The following is a 14,286-nucleotide window of genomic DNA, read 5'->3' on the forward strand; positions in this document are numbered from 1 at the left end:
TAACCCAGAAAGAATGCAGCATTTGAATTATAACGATGGCGGCAAAGGAAGATTATAACTGGTCTTTCAACGCTGCCATTGACCTGCAACCCCCAGTGCAGAGCGTATGGCTGTGCCCCAGGAGGCAGAATGTTGTTACATGGAACATAACTCACTTTTGTGTCCCGTCTGCCTTATGACCAGATCATGAATCAGTGACGCTAAACAAGAGGTTCTTGAGACTAGACTCTACTTAATCCAGGTTAGATGCCACAATGAGATTAAACACGTAAGGGTTTTATTAAGGAAAATGCCTGTATGAGGGAAAATAGGGAGAGCACAGGAAAAGTCATCTCAGATTTCTCAGCCTTAGTTTTCTCATCTGGGCATAAAAGAGGGGATCAGATGATCAGTAAAGCCCATCAAATATGCTACTCTGTGACCCTGTCATAATTTCTCCACTGTCAATTTTTGAATGATGGTTAAATTGAACGTCATTTTTATCATGTTCACTGGCACTAATGGCAAAGATGACAATTTAGTGCTTAGGAGCCATCAACTCCAACTTGTAGGAAATACAGAAATCAGGATACTTTGGCACTCTGCAGGGTGATGCAATAGTAGGAATTATGCTTTGGAACCAGAGAGTCATTGCAAGTCCCTGAGTCATTTTAGGGGTGGAGGGGACTGACCAGAATGCTCTCAGATAAGGAGACAGAGGCTCAGAGAAGTCAGGGCACTGTGCAGGGCCACACAGCCTGTCTCATCTCCTGAATACCAACTGGTATTCCTTCCACTACCAGTCCAAGCAAACCACTGGGAGAAATGGCTTCTTTAGCCTTGTGGGTGAGAAGTGTGTATCCAAAATTTTTATTTTTACACCTGGATGTCCATCTATATATGCTACATATTCTGGGAGGGGAATTTTCCTTGTAACTATTTTTAAAAGTTTTATGGTTAAACATTCCTACACTTTGAGCTGCTGGCCAGTAGGAAGCAATTGACTCTACAAAAGCATCAATTTCTCTTAATGTTGAAGTATTTCAAGTTCTAGCAACCTAAGTAACCTGGATAGAGTAGTAAAAACATCAATCACTTATTGATCATTTATTATGTTCTAGATGTTATAAAGAGTTCCATGTTATTTCGTTGTATTTAATCCTCATAACCCATCTTATGCAGCAGGAAATTGAGACTCAGAGTGGTTAAATGATTTTCCCAAGTTATGTGGCTTATAAGCAGGCCCAGCTGGGTTTGACTGCAAGGACTGTCTGACTCTGCAGCCTGTGCTAAATGGTGGTGTACAGGATGATGAATCAATAAGAAAAATCATTTATCATTTCTTCATTTTCCAGCGTCTGTCTTATATCCAAGATAAAATATCATGTTAGTCAATTTTGGTCCCTCTGTACACACCAAAAACAGAACTGATCCCCAGGGTACTAAAAAGTTGCTGAACTACAAGTTGTCAAAGAAGATTCAAAAATGCTTTTAATATGTTTGTGTCTAATAAGATAATACAAAGTTTGATTCATGTATTGTATCTAATAAGGTAATATACAAATGTATTAATATCATTAATAAATATTACATAAATTTAGGTATTAAAGAATCTAAATAAGAGTAAGAACTGCATTTGTTGGGGAAAAAATGTCCTCATAAGCACCTGGAGGGAAAAAGAGAGACTTGAGGTTTGGGCAGAATAGGGTTCTTTAGGAGAAAAGAGAGAAATGTTCAAGTTATTTAAAAGAGGAAGGAAGAAAAGAAAGGCAGAACTAAAAGGAAGAATAGAGCCACTGGGATAGCAGAATGCAGTGTAGAGTACACTGCTCTCCCTGTGACTCCTTGAATATTCCATAACGTTATTAAACACAAGAAATCTTTAGTGGACATGAACTTTTCGTGGAATAGCTAAGCTCTGTACTTATATTGGTATGGGACAGAACAATAGCAGCACAGTCAGGGGCCAATGCAGACACAGAGAAGACATTAAGAAGGAAGCAGAAGTAAGGAGAGGACTGTGAAGTTGAGGGCATGTGCCTAGGGACAAGGAGACCCCATCCACTATGCAAGCTACATATATTATATTTCAAATAAGTTCTCAGATTGCCTAAACTTTAGATTTCTCAAAAGGATCTGTGTATCACTAGAAAGACCTGCTTGGAGTCCTGACTCCTACAAGACTCAAAACATCATGAGAAACCCTGGATATCCCCTCGAGCAAGGAGCTAAGGCCTGCAGTTCATTCATTCCTTGAACATTTATTGAGCACCCACTGTACGTCAGGTACTGTGCTATGTCTGGGAACACGCAGATGAACAAGAAAAACCAGATGCAAACTTGTGAGGTTTAGATAGCTGGGTTCTGTAGCATTTACAAAGCGCTTCCACAATTACTATCTCCCTCATCCCTACCACAACCTAGTGTGTTAGGCAAGGCAAGGATGATGATCCCATTCTACAGGTAAGAATACTGAGGAAGTCTGATTCCTTGCTATTGTCCTTCCTGCTTCACCCCACTATGCTATGTTAAATATTTCACCATGTGAGCATTTCCCATTAATTACAAACTTGTTAGGCAGTTAGAGGACAGAATCTTAAGTGATAGGATGGTTTCTAACTCACTGTTGCAGGCTTTCCCACAAGATTATCATCAAGCTACAGAGACATTTAAGGGAACTCTAAAGGAAAATGGCTGCTGTTTGCTCTAGTCCTTCGATGGTAGAGGTGAGTCATGGGTCATCACTGTTGGCAGAGAAAAGATGCATTTCAAGCAAAATAATTGGCCTTAAGTACTCTCTCCATCTTCCCTCTCAGTGTTACTATTCTGCAAGTGTGTTCTCACAAAAAGAAAAAGAACAAGCTCAAGGTGAAAGGGACATAAGGAATTACTCCCTCTTAAGAACATGTGCATTAAAATAAAAACAAACCAAGAAAACTACAGAAGAAGCCCCTGTGGGGAAAACCTGTAGGTAGGGAGCCTCTTGATGCTTTTTGTATTTTAGAGTTGAGGGGTAGGGCGTTGTGATTGTTTCAATTTTGTTTTTGGAGGGAGAAAGAAAAAAACTGTACTGGGTAGGTCCAATTTACAACTGAGACTAAAACTAAGTAAATTCTATGCTCTCTTTGAACTCCAAGATTCTATGTCTGTAAGTATGAATCAGAGCAAAGGAAGAAAGGGGAGGAGGTGAGACTTCAGATGACTTAGAAATACAATGAAGATGCCAAGAAACATCCCTCTCATGCATCAGTCAACAGAAGCTGGGCACGATGCATTAACAACCAATCCCCAAATCTCAAGGCCTGGAAATAAAACAAAGATTATTTCTCCTTCATGTTATATATCCACAGGGGCTAGGCTCTGCTCAGCAGTCACCCAGGCATTCAGGCTAATGGAATAACCATGTTGAAAGTTGCTGGTTACGGAGCTGAAGGAAGAGAAAGTGCTATGGGATCTCGCATTGGGAATTAAAAGCTCTGAGCCCAGAAAGGACGCATGTTACTTTGGCTCACGGTCATTGGCCAGAATAGTCACATGTTCCCAAACCACTAAAGGACCAAGAAGTTCAATCCTACCATGTGCCCAGAAGGCAAAAAGTCCAAAATATTTCCTAAAGGGCATTATTGTCTACCAATCTGGCTTCTTAGGGTCTAGGTCTGCTTCAAAAAGGGACCTGGATTGCTTTCCCTGTCCCATGACCTCAGGTACAACCAATTGACAATAAGCCCTAAAAACAGCAGAAAGTGAAGGTGCCATTGAAGGCCAGTCTTCTCAGTTTTAATTGCTATAAGACTCTGGTTGAGTATGGAAAATTAGATGATATAATAAATGATGTTTATGCTCAACCAACGCTTTAAAGTTCTTTGTCTCTACTTACGTTAGCAGCCTGCCTACTAAGGGGACTCCCTCTGTGTGCACCATGTACATATCATGGTAAGTGCCTAAAAATTGGAATTTGGGACACTAATTGTGGCCCCTGCTCTCAAGGTGTCCCTGACTCAAAGTTAAACATATTTTGGTTTTCAAAAGGACACTTGAACTAATAGCAGTCTTGAAAGCTTACTTTCTGGGTAAGAAGTAAGCTTTGAAATCATCAAAATATGATCATCTTCATAGGTACAGGAAAGCAGCTGAACTCACCAGAGCTAACAATGCTGTCTCTGTGCCAAGTCTTTAATAAGCAGGAAATAAGGCAAAGGGTGAGTCTAATGAGCAAGCCACAGACTCAGGGAGACACAGGGCCAAATTGTTTGGTTATACCGTATCGAAAACGAAGAAAAAAAGATTTATTCTTCCAGAACCTTCCCTCTGCTTCAGTCTTACCAATCTGTCCTAGAGTTTACTCCTAGAGTACTGTGGGAGTCACTTCAATGTTACAAATCAATAATCAAGACACCTTCTCTGGTCTGTCAACGACATCATCATCATTATCACCATTGTCATCGCCATTTGCAGAGTGAATACTATGGACAAGACTCTCCACATAGATTCTTATCTAATCCCCACCACAACCCCCTGAGGCAGATATTACCATGCTTATTTTAAACTGATGAAACTGAAGCTTTAAAAAGTTATAGAATTTTCCCAAGATTACTCTGATAACAACTGGTGAAAAAAATGCTTGAACCCAGGACTTGTGACTCCAAAGGTCATGTTCCTCCAATATATTTGTCATGTTTCCCAAGTGCCCGGGCAATAATCTACACTTTAAACAGCTTTAAGAATTGAATTTAACAATACGGGTGATATATGATTTTCAAATAATAATTTTCTTTAAATGTGAAATGGATCAAAACCCTTAAAAGTGAATCTTAGATGTGGCAGCTGTTGACATGATTGTCTTATTTTATTCTCCCTCCTTTGAGGGTGAAATTCATGAACAATGCAGATACTCTTGTGACTCCCTACTTAATTTCTATTTTGGAGGGACAAGAGTGAGTCTAAAGTGCATATCAGCAGTGCTTCTCTCAGCATTTCACTGTTGCAATTAATCAAGTTAAAATGTAAACAAAGGCTAACCTTAGGTTCCCAAATTCTACATAACATTCCTTATCTCTTAGACAGGCTTCATCCAGTGTGCTGGGGACTCCCAGGCCAATACTGGCTCGCGCTCACGCTCATCCACTTCAATTTCTGCTAGATCCAGAGTCCCAACCGTGCCCAGGCCCTCACAGCACCAGGAATTCCAAGTACCTAGAGTAAGTAACCAGATATAATCTGTAATTCCTTTGGAGTAGGGAGGGGGGCCCGGATTTTTTCCTGTTTTGTTATTGTGTGTCAGGAGAGAATCACCTCACCAGAATGCCACTCCCTCAGTCTCTGCCCTGGGGAAGCTATGAAGCCACTCTCTGCCCCAAGGTACAAAAAGAACAGTAAATGTTTGAGTACTTGTAACAGGACAGTAAAGACAGATATTATCAAGTCTTCTGTGTACACTGGCAAGTACACTGCTGGGTAGATTAAATGGTTAATCAAAAGGGAAAATTGAATTCCTAATGCAAAGGGAAATCAGTCATTTTTCTTAAGAGTTTCCATTAATATCTTCTAACATGGTGTCAGACAGTTGTTTGGGGGTTTGTTTACCAAATGTTGGCATTTGGTAGAAATTGGGAGAGAGAGGCAATCCCCCTTTGGAATCTGACTTGTACATATCGACATGTTGTCCTTTTTCCTGTTCTTAAAAGTGTTTTATTCTATACATTGTGCATAGATGAGCATGCATTATGTGCGTTCCATTCTATGAATTATGACAACATTTCTTGATTTGCATACTATCGTCAGATCTTTTTTGCTAATTCCACTCCCAGCTGAGTTCACAAGATTATAAATTTCAAGGGTTTTGAAAATCTGTTGTAAACATCCAATTTAAGGGCATCTGATTTAGAGATGGAGAAACTAAGTCTCAATTCTTTGTTATTGGTTTCCCCTCCAGCCTAAGGAATTTCTATGGCACTGCAAATTTAGAACCTGAAAGAATTTTTCTTATCTGGTGATTGTGGTTAGGAACAGGCTAGAGGAGGCAGGGAACAGCTGCTGGAGGATAGAAATCCCAGAACACGGCCCTGCTCTGACCCGAGTTTCTTACCTGTTTGTGCTTGTTTGTTCCCAGGGGCTAAGTGGGCCCGTCACTCACCCTCAATCGCCATCCAGCTAAGTCTATCTCTGATTGCTCCTGAAATGCACGGCCCACTTAAGGACATTGTATCATTGTGCATTCATGCCAGTATCCATGGGCTAAGAGTGTGTGTGTGTGTGAGAGAGAGAGACACACAGACAGACAGACACACAGACAGACAGACAGAAACAGGGGAAGAGAAAGAGGGATGGAGATATAGGTAAAAGACTGGATGCAAGTCTGACAGCACCAATGAAGATGGCGTCCTAAGGAAACATAATAGGTGACTCACACTGGAAACTGTTAAGAAACACAGGTTAATTGATACAGTGCTGGACTCAGATACAGGATAATTTGCAGTTTCCTGACACCAATAGATGAGGTCTCCAGGTCAATTAAAAAAATATATCGAGAATACGACTCTAACCCAGAGCTTCCCAAACTTTGTAGGTTCACGGGGCCTGTTAACGGAATAAGTAATCCTTTCACAGTGCCCCCAGGCTATAGCTCCTCATTTAAGTAGTCAAGTCCAAACAACTTAAGTATTTCTGTTCTTACAGCTTTATAGTTGTCTGAAAAAATACTACACACATTGAAAGAAAAACAGTACTTTTATTTTATTCTTGAATAATCACAGTTACTTAACAATGAGGTTTATGTGCCTGCTGGGCACTGCACAACTTCTCAACCTTGAAATCAAATCAGACATCATCTCTTCATTTCCCGTTCCACCTTGACCAATTTTCGTGCAGTACTTGCTTTGATTAGCAGGCATTTGGTTCTGCCCAGAACATCCATAAGATATTTGGTCCACTCCAAAAGGTCCTTGATACATGGTTATGTTTGGTCCTGTCCAAAATATCCACGGAGACATTGGGTCCATGCCAAAAGGTCCTTGATATTTGGTCCTGTCTAAAACCATTTGGCATGAACCAAATATGCCCATGGTGGTTTTGGACTGGAGCAAATGTCAAGGACCTTTTGGCACGGACCAAATGTCTAATGGGCCAAATGTCTTATGTTTTGGACAGGACCGAATATCCAGCAAGGCTTGCTTTTTAATATTGCAACTGCCCAAAACCCAGCTTTGCAAAGATCTGATGTCATCAAGTGGAACACAGCCCTATCTGATATTAAAGCAGTGAACTATTTTCATCTAATACTTCGCTTGGTATTCAATAGATGTGGAGTATTACTGTGCTTTCCTCAAAATTTTCAAATAACTTACAGCACCTCTGCACACAATTTTGGGAATGACAGCACTAGCCTCATGTTCTGACCCCCTATATGATCCTAATAGACTAAACTGGGCACTCAATCTGATTTCGGTACATTGCATATTTGCATTTTACTTCTTTGAAGCAGAAGAAGCAGTATAAAATGCCCAGGGGAAGAATAGCAGTTTCTGACCCCGTGGTTAAAAATTGGCAACCATTATGCAACTTGATGCGGGGTCGGTGAGCCTGAGGAGTCGAAAGAAAGATTTCTTAGACTCTCAAGATCTGGCAGTAGTGCTCTTTTATTTAGAGAATAGTGTGGAATAGCATGGGGACAGGACCCATGGGCAGTCAGAGCTTCTGCTGCCGCTGCTTCTGCTGCCCCCGCTGGCATGGGGACAGGACCCATGGGCAGGCAGAGCTGGTGCGTGGGGACAGGACCCACGGGCAGTCAGAGCTGCTGCTGCTGCCCCGAGTTGAGGGTTAGAGCTAAATTTAAGGCATAGGTATGTGAGTTATCTCTTTACAAGACAAAGAATATGTAAAAAAGTTAAAATAGTATCAGTGCCCGTATGGTCTGGCCATTTGGCGGTCCCACAACTTTTAGATAAGAATCAAACCGGATTGAGTAAATGGCAGAAGTCACCACTTGAATTTTATCCTCGGCTAAAGACAAAGGAGGATTTGGGGGGGGGGGGTCAGTTACATGAGGTTGCCAGACAGTAACCAACTTAAGTTCTTGCCTCTGGCATTGATTAAGAGCTTCTAGAGATAAGACCATCCCCCCTTCTTCCTGGCACAGAGAGGGAGGCATCTTCACAGATAGAGGTTTCCCTTAGAAATGTAAATGTTTCCCAACAAAGGGGCAAACAAATTCCACTCCTTGGAGCCTGAATCTCATCTGTAGTTTTAAAACTAACCAGCCTAAAAATCCTCATCACAACTGACAGTGATTTTCCAACTCATTTGGTAATTTTGTGTTGCTTAAATTATTTTACTTGTTATTTTTTATAAATTCACTTTCATCCAGTGACACTTACGTTACCAAGTTAGTCATATTTTCTTAATTTTTATTACTTATTTCTTTTATATTTAGTCAGTTTGAGGAGGCTTTTTTCATTAAAATAACAATAATAAGAAGAAACACGTTGCTTTTAAAACCTCCAACAAAGAAATGACCAAATTTTTACTAAATATTCACATAAACAGCAATAACATTTTAAATGTTACGTTTGCATTAGCACGTGCAATAGCATGCCAGCAATCAGTGGCACTCACGCACTTTTCACCCTACTAAAATTTCCTACTGTGTTATCAATCACTCTGCCTGAAAGCACAGCAGTCAGGGACTGGAAATGATTTTTGGTTAAAAAAAATAAGAAAGGAGGACAAAACTTTCTCTAAAAAGCACTTAATTTTTTAATCATTTTGGTTCATGTAATTATCAGTGCTTGAATGCGTGGTTGGACGCGTTCGGTGTCATCAGCGTGTGAAGGCAGCTGCTCCCTTGGGTGCCTGTGTGCTCACATATTCTCATGTCTGCTTTCCAAACATCGGAACAACTCAAATGAGACTAAGCAGATTTGAATCAAAAAATTAAAGACAGAAAGGAAAAGCCCTCAAGAGCGACTTTGAAACCTATTTTGTGCCCTCGTTTTTTCTTTTTCTCTCTTCCCCTTTCTCTCACCATCATCCTTTTATTTCTCTACTTATTTCCCTCACTTGCTAGAAGACAACCTTTAGATATACATTTCTAGTTTACCCCGATGGCTCTGATTCCAAATATTCTGTAACTTCATCTTTGTAAATAAACCCAAAATTGTCAAGGCAGATATCCACGAAAACATCAGATTAAAGAAAAATCTCCTGAAGATGTAAAAATAACATAGCAACATCTATTGGGGGCCCAGCATGTCCCAAGAATTGTGCTAAATGCTTCTTTACATTAGCTGATTCTTTCTTACAACTGGGTCTATCTCTAGCTTCATTTTGGAGAGAAGGCAACTGAGACCCAGAAACAAGTTACTTGCCTAAAGTCATACTGCTGGTAATTAGCCAACACTGAATTCAAACCCGGGTCTCTGACTTGCAGCTTTCCCACTGGCCCACGAAAAGCCTCAGGGAGATTCACTGCTCCGAGAAGGCTGGCTGCATCTGGTCCACAGTGATTACAATGGTAGCCTGGGGAAAGAATTTCTATTTATTGAACATTTGATAAGAGGCCATTTTGAGGAAGGAATCTCTGACCCAGGACATTAGCTCCCAACAAACACAGTCGTGCGCCACATAATGACATTCTGATCAATAATGGACCACATATCTGACAGTGGCATAAGATTAGTACCATATAGCCTAGGTGCGTAGTAGGCTATACCACCTAGGTTTGTGTAGATACTGCACAGGAGGAAGAAATTTTCCTCTACCCTTTTAGGTTCTTCTGGCTGGTCTAAGAATTAAATTGACATGAGACAGATTAACAGGAGAAAAACAAACAAGAGTTTAATAACACATGGGAAAAACTCAGGAAAACTGAGTAACTTGCCAAAATGGCAGAAGCTCTCACCTTAAATACCATCCTCAGATAAAGACAAAGAAGATGTTGGGGGTGGGGAGAGTCAGGGACTTCGAAGGCAAGGAAGGCAATTCACAGGTAGGTAAAAAGGAGCAAATGTTTGGAAAATAAGTGTTTGGCCACAGAGAAACAGAAGAACACAGAAGGGAGCCCAACAACAGGCTTTTCTAGGTTCCTTCCTGTCTACCACCCAGTTCATGTTATGCTCAGGTGATAGCTCACTTCCTGAGACAGATTTTTTTAATCGGAATTCTTTTAGGCAGTTAAGGAGGAAGTAACAAGAAAAATGTTCTCAGTCTTTTATTTCTTAAAAATAATCAGCCTAAAATAATCCTCATGTTAAAGAGACGCATTTTGGGGTGGTAAATTTTATTCCCCTTCAGTGCACTCTACGATGTTCACACAACAATAAAGTTGCCTAATGATGCCTTTCTCAGAACATATTCCCATCTTTAAGCAATGCACGACTGTATTTGCTCAATTAATTATCTTTTCATTGAAAAGGATATAAGGAGATGAATTAATTTATTTTACCCATCAGGAAATCAAGCCATTGCCAAATACGTATGCCACCAGTATAGACCAAGTATGCTACCAGGAGCTATGAGAAAATAAGAGACAAGCCAAAGAAAATGCCCTACTTTGGGGAAACATACAGCCTTAGGCAGAAAGAAGACTAACAGATATGACCCAGTGAACCAACTCTGCAATGCAGTCTCCTCTTGTGAGGAACACACTACTTCCTCTAGGTGTCAAGAGAATGGCAAGCTCACCACAGAGTTAGGTGGTCATAGCGCCTCTGAGGACCATCTCTGGCCTGTCGTCTCACTGCCCCCTGTCTGGAATGCACTTCCTCCGCTCTCCACCCATTGAAATTCTATTCACCTTTCAAAACCTGGAGGAAAGAGTATTCCTCTCTGTTGCTTTCCTACCACCCCGAAGCCAGAATTAGCACCTCTTCCTTCACGCTCTTAATGCAATGTATGCATAAGACATCTCTCTGTTTTAGCACTTGACACAGAATATTGTAATTATTTATTTTCGAGTCTGACTTCCCCTCCAGAGTGATAGATACTCTAAAGACGGCTTCATGTCTTGTTAACCTTTTGCACGCCCCCCATACCTCGCCTGGGGCTTAGCAATCGAAGCCCCTCATTGAGTGTTTGATGGCAAAATTAACCAGAGAACGAAATCATAGAATCTGAGTTGATAGGCCCTTCTAGAGCATTTGATTCTACCCTCTACATGATCTATTAAGCTCCCACTTACAGTATCTCCAAAAAAATCATCATATAGACTCTACCTGAACAAAGCAATGATCAGAGCTTGAAACACTGGGAAGTGCTTATATTGAGCTGAAATTTGCCTCCATACAACATCTTCTGTTCCCCCATTGGCCATAATTCTAAACTTCTGTCTTTGTTTTGCAAAGTGAGCCCAAGGCAATTTGTTTCGCTGCCCAAGCCCTCAGCAGTTAGCTCACAGGGAACCAGGTCCCTGGCTGGGCTACCTTCTGACTGCCATAATATTTGGAGCAGATGCATTTCTTCTTACTGAGCCAGCCCACTGCTTTCAATCAGCAGTGTGAGCCTGAAGCAACAACGTCCTAGGCAAGGCAGTACACAGCATTGGTTCTTGCTATCCCGGGAGCCCGGACACCCTCTCTCCGGGGAAGTCACAGCTCCCCCTGCTGACCGACGCTATAGTTTCAGTGGGGCCTTGCCAGGGAAATTGCCTCGCCCTCTCTCTCAATCCTGCCGTTGGAAATGCCTCCGCGCTCTCCGCTCACGAACGGAAACTGCTTTGTTTCCTGGTGTCCTACTGAGGGCATGAGTGTCTTGCTTTAATCTGACCTGCTGTCCTGATGGAGCCAGCACGCTGGTGCACACAGCTGCAAATACCACATTTATATGTGCAATCTCCCCCGCTTTGTTCCTGGAGCCACTTTTCCTATAAGAGTGGATATTCTTCATTGAATGCCTACTATGTCCCACAAAAATTAATAGCGTTTTATCCCATTTTACAAATGAGGACACTGAGGCTCAAAGAGGGTATTTTCCTATGCACCACACTGATTCGTGATAGAGCAGGGATCTGAAACAGACGTGTCTGGTCCCAACACCCACACTCACTTCACTGCATCACCTGCCTTTCGAAATGTAGGGTCACTTTCCTCCTCTAGGACCCAGGGAGGGGGACGTGATATAAGGTTGTTGGTTCAGTGATGTCCATCAGGCGCTGGAGCATGACTTCCTGGAAGCTCTTCCCCAGCAAATCAGATCCATTTGCTACTGGGAAGCAACCAGCCCCCCAACACTTTTACCGGACACCTGAAAAAAGTGGGCCTTTTCATTTCGCTCAAAAAAGATTTATTACACATCCATTACTGCATGTTCCAAGCGCTGCCCTCGACACCGAGGCCACAGCAGAGAACAGCGCAGATGAAGTCTCTCTCATTGAGCTGCTTCCCTCAGGTTCCCAATCCTAAAAAGCAAAAGCTGTATATCGTTTTGTGGAGAGAGCTCATCTGCGAAAGAAGAAAATAGCAACTGTTCAGGAAAACTGCCTTTGGGGCTGCTTCTCACATCTCCTCGGTGACCCATGTGCTTTAAACGCTTACTAACTTGGGAAGATAAAATTGTCGCAAACATATTAGGGAGTAACCTCTAAAATCCCATGATCTAGTGTTAAACGTGTCTGTATTGACCAAAATGCTGTAGGAATTAAAAGAACAGAGGCTCATAGATGGGAAAGGCAGAAGAGGAAACCAGTGTGGGGCAGTGTTTTTATAGTGAAAAGAGCTTACATTTATTGAGCATTTTCGATGTGCCAGGAACAGTTCTAAGCCAATTGACATGTGTCAGCTCACTTGATCCTCACAAAGCCCTGCAAGGAAACTGCTCACTATTTTCTCCATTTTTGTGATGCACAGAGGGGTTAAATAACTTGCGCAAGATCACACAGCAGTAACTGACAGAGCTGAGCTTTAACCCAGGCAATCTAGTCCAGAGCCTAGTTGCTTAACCAAGACACTGAATTGCCTCTCAGCATTCTTACAAGTCTGTGTTGACACATGGCCTGGGACCACACAATCCTACACCTGGAGCAATGGTGACAGTGCCATGTTCCTGGAGGGGAATCAGTATCTGATGGAGAGAAAAGGGATGATTTTCCATGCCTACGTTTCCACCACACACCCTCCAAGGCAGCACCTCTTTCTTCCGCCGGGGACCATCCCCTGGCAGCAGGTGGCAGGAGGATGGACAGCACAGCTGGGACCCTGTCCCTATGCCAAATAACTGACACTCACCCAAGGCAGTGTCTCGGCTCCTAGTGCCTCCACCACCCCACGTGGGGCCTTGTGTCACGTCACCACACCAATCTGAGCTTCAGTCTCGTATGTTTATTTGAAATCGTGTTTGACAAGGCTATCCTTTCCAGGTGTGCCGCTCTATCTCGTTCTCAGGTTGGTGAAGGGAGGCTGAAGGCAGCAGCCCAGTCCAGAATGTAAAACTCTGTCCACTAAAGGGTCAACTGCAGCCACTCTGCCAGAAGTGACAGTCTTGGCAGCAACTGTGCTAACATTTGACAGCAGTTCAGAGTGAAAGGGTGGGAACGTCCCAAGCACATGGCTAAACTAGTGAACTGAACAGGTCTCTTCTCACATTCGTGACACCTATACAGACTCAAACAGAGCAAATCTCTTAATCTTCCTAATCTTTTTGTTACTGAACCAGGTTAATTTTGCCCGCCGCCCAGAATGCCAAACACTGAGGTGACGAGATTGCAGCAGAGAGAGGGTCTAATCACAAGGCAGCCACGTGAGGAAGCGAGAGCATGAGCCTCAAATTCAGTTCCCCGAAAATAGGGACTCAGGGATATTTACGGGACAGGCACAAGGTGGTCTGAAATGTGGAGAGAGGTGATTGGAGGTGAGGAGAGGTGAGGTAATTGATGATGTGCGCAAGCGTAGTCAGACTCCATGCCTCTTCACAGGACCCATGTTCACAAAACGGCGGCATTAGCATGATCTGAGGGTGGAGTTTTTAGCCTCTTGACATCAGAAGGTCGCCTATCAGACATCTGCATGGGTCCAGTTGATGGGCTGGTGGTCTCAACCGGCCTGAAGTGGACAAGGAGTTCTAATTCCTGAAGAACAGCTCACACACCCATTACCATGGTGACCCAGGCCCCAGGCAGATGTTATCTATAGGAGCCTAGTGGGAGTCAGATAGCACATTGCCTCAGCAGCACAGTTAACAATGGGTGGGTTAATAGCTAAAAGCTATAATCAGTAATTGCAAAAAGGAAAAAAACTTTAGTTCCTAGCTATTCAATCCTCAATGGCTACTTCACTTTTCCCTGGTTTCGAAAGCAGCCAAGGATGGGGTGGGGCTTTCACC

General features: G+C 42.5%; 1 protein-coding gene across 1 annotated transcript in view; it reads left to right on the forward strand.

Annotated features, from left to right (window-relative positions):
* Positions 1-4,995: 4,995 nt before the first annotated feature.
* FMO1 (flavin containing dimethylaniline monoxygenase 1) overlaps positions 4,996-14,286 on the forward strand; it is a 33,966-nt gene continuing 24,675 nt past the window's right edge. Inside the window, exon 1 of the mRNA XM_008535777.2 lies at positions 4,996-5,177. The gene's annotated coding sequence lies outside the window, so the exon portion shown is untranslated. The remainder of the gene's footprint in view (positions 5,178-14,286) is intronic.

This window comes from Equus przewalskii, chromosome 23 (genome assembly GCF_037783145.1).
Source record: "Equus przewalskii isolate Varuska chromosome 23, EquPr2, whole genome shotgun sequence".
Taxonomy (NCBI): Eukaryota; Metazoa; Chordata; class Mammalia; order Perissodactyla; family Equidae; genus Equus; species Equus przewalskii.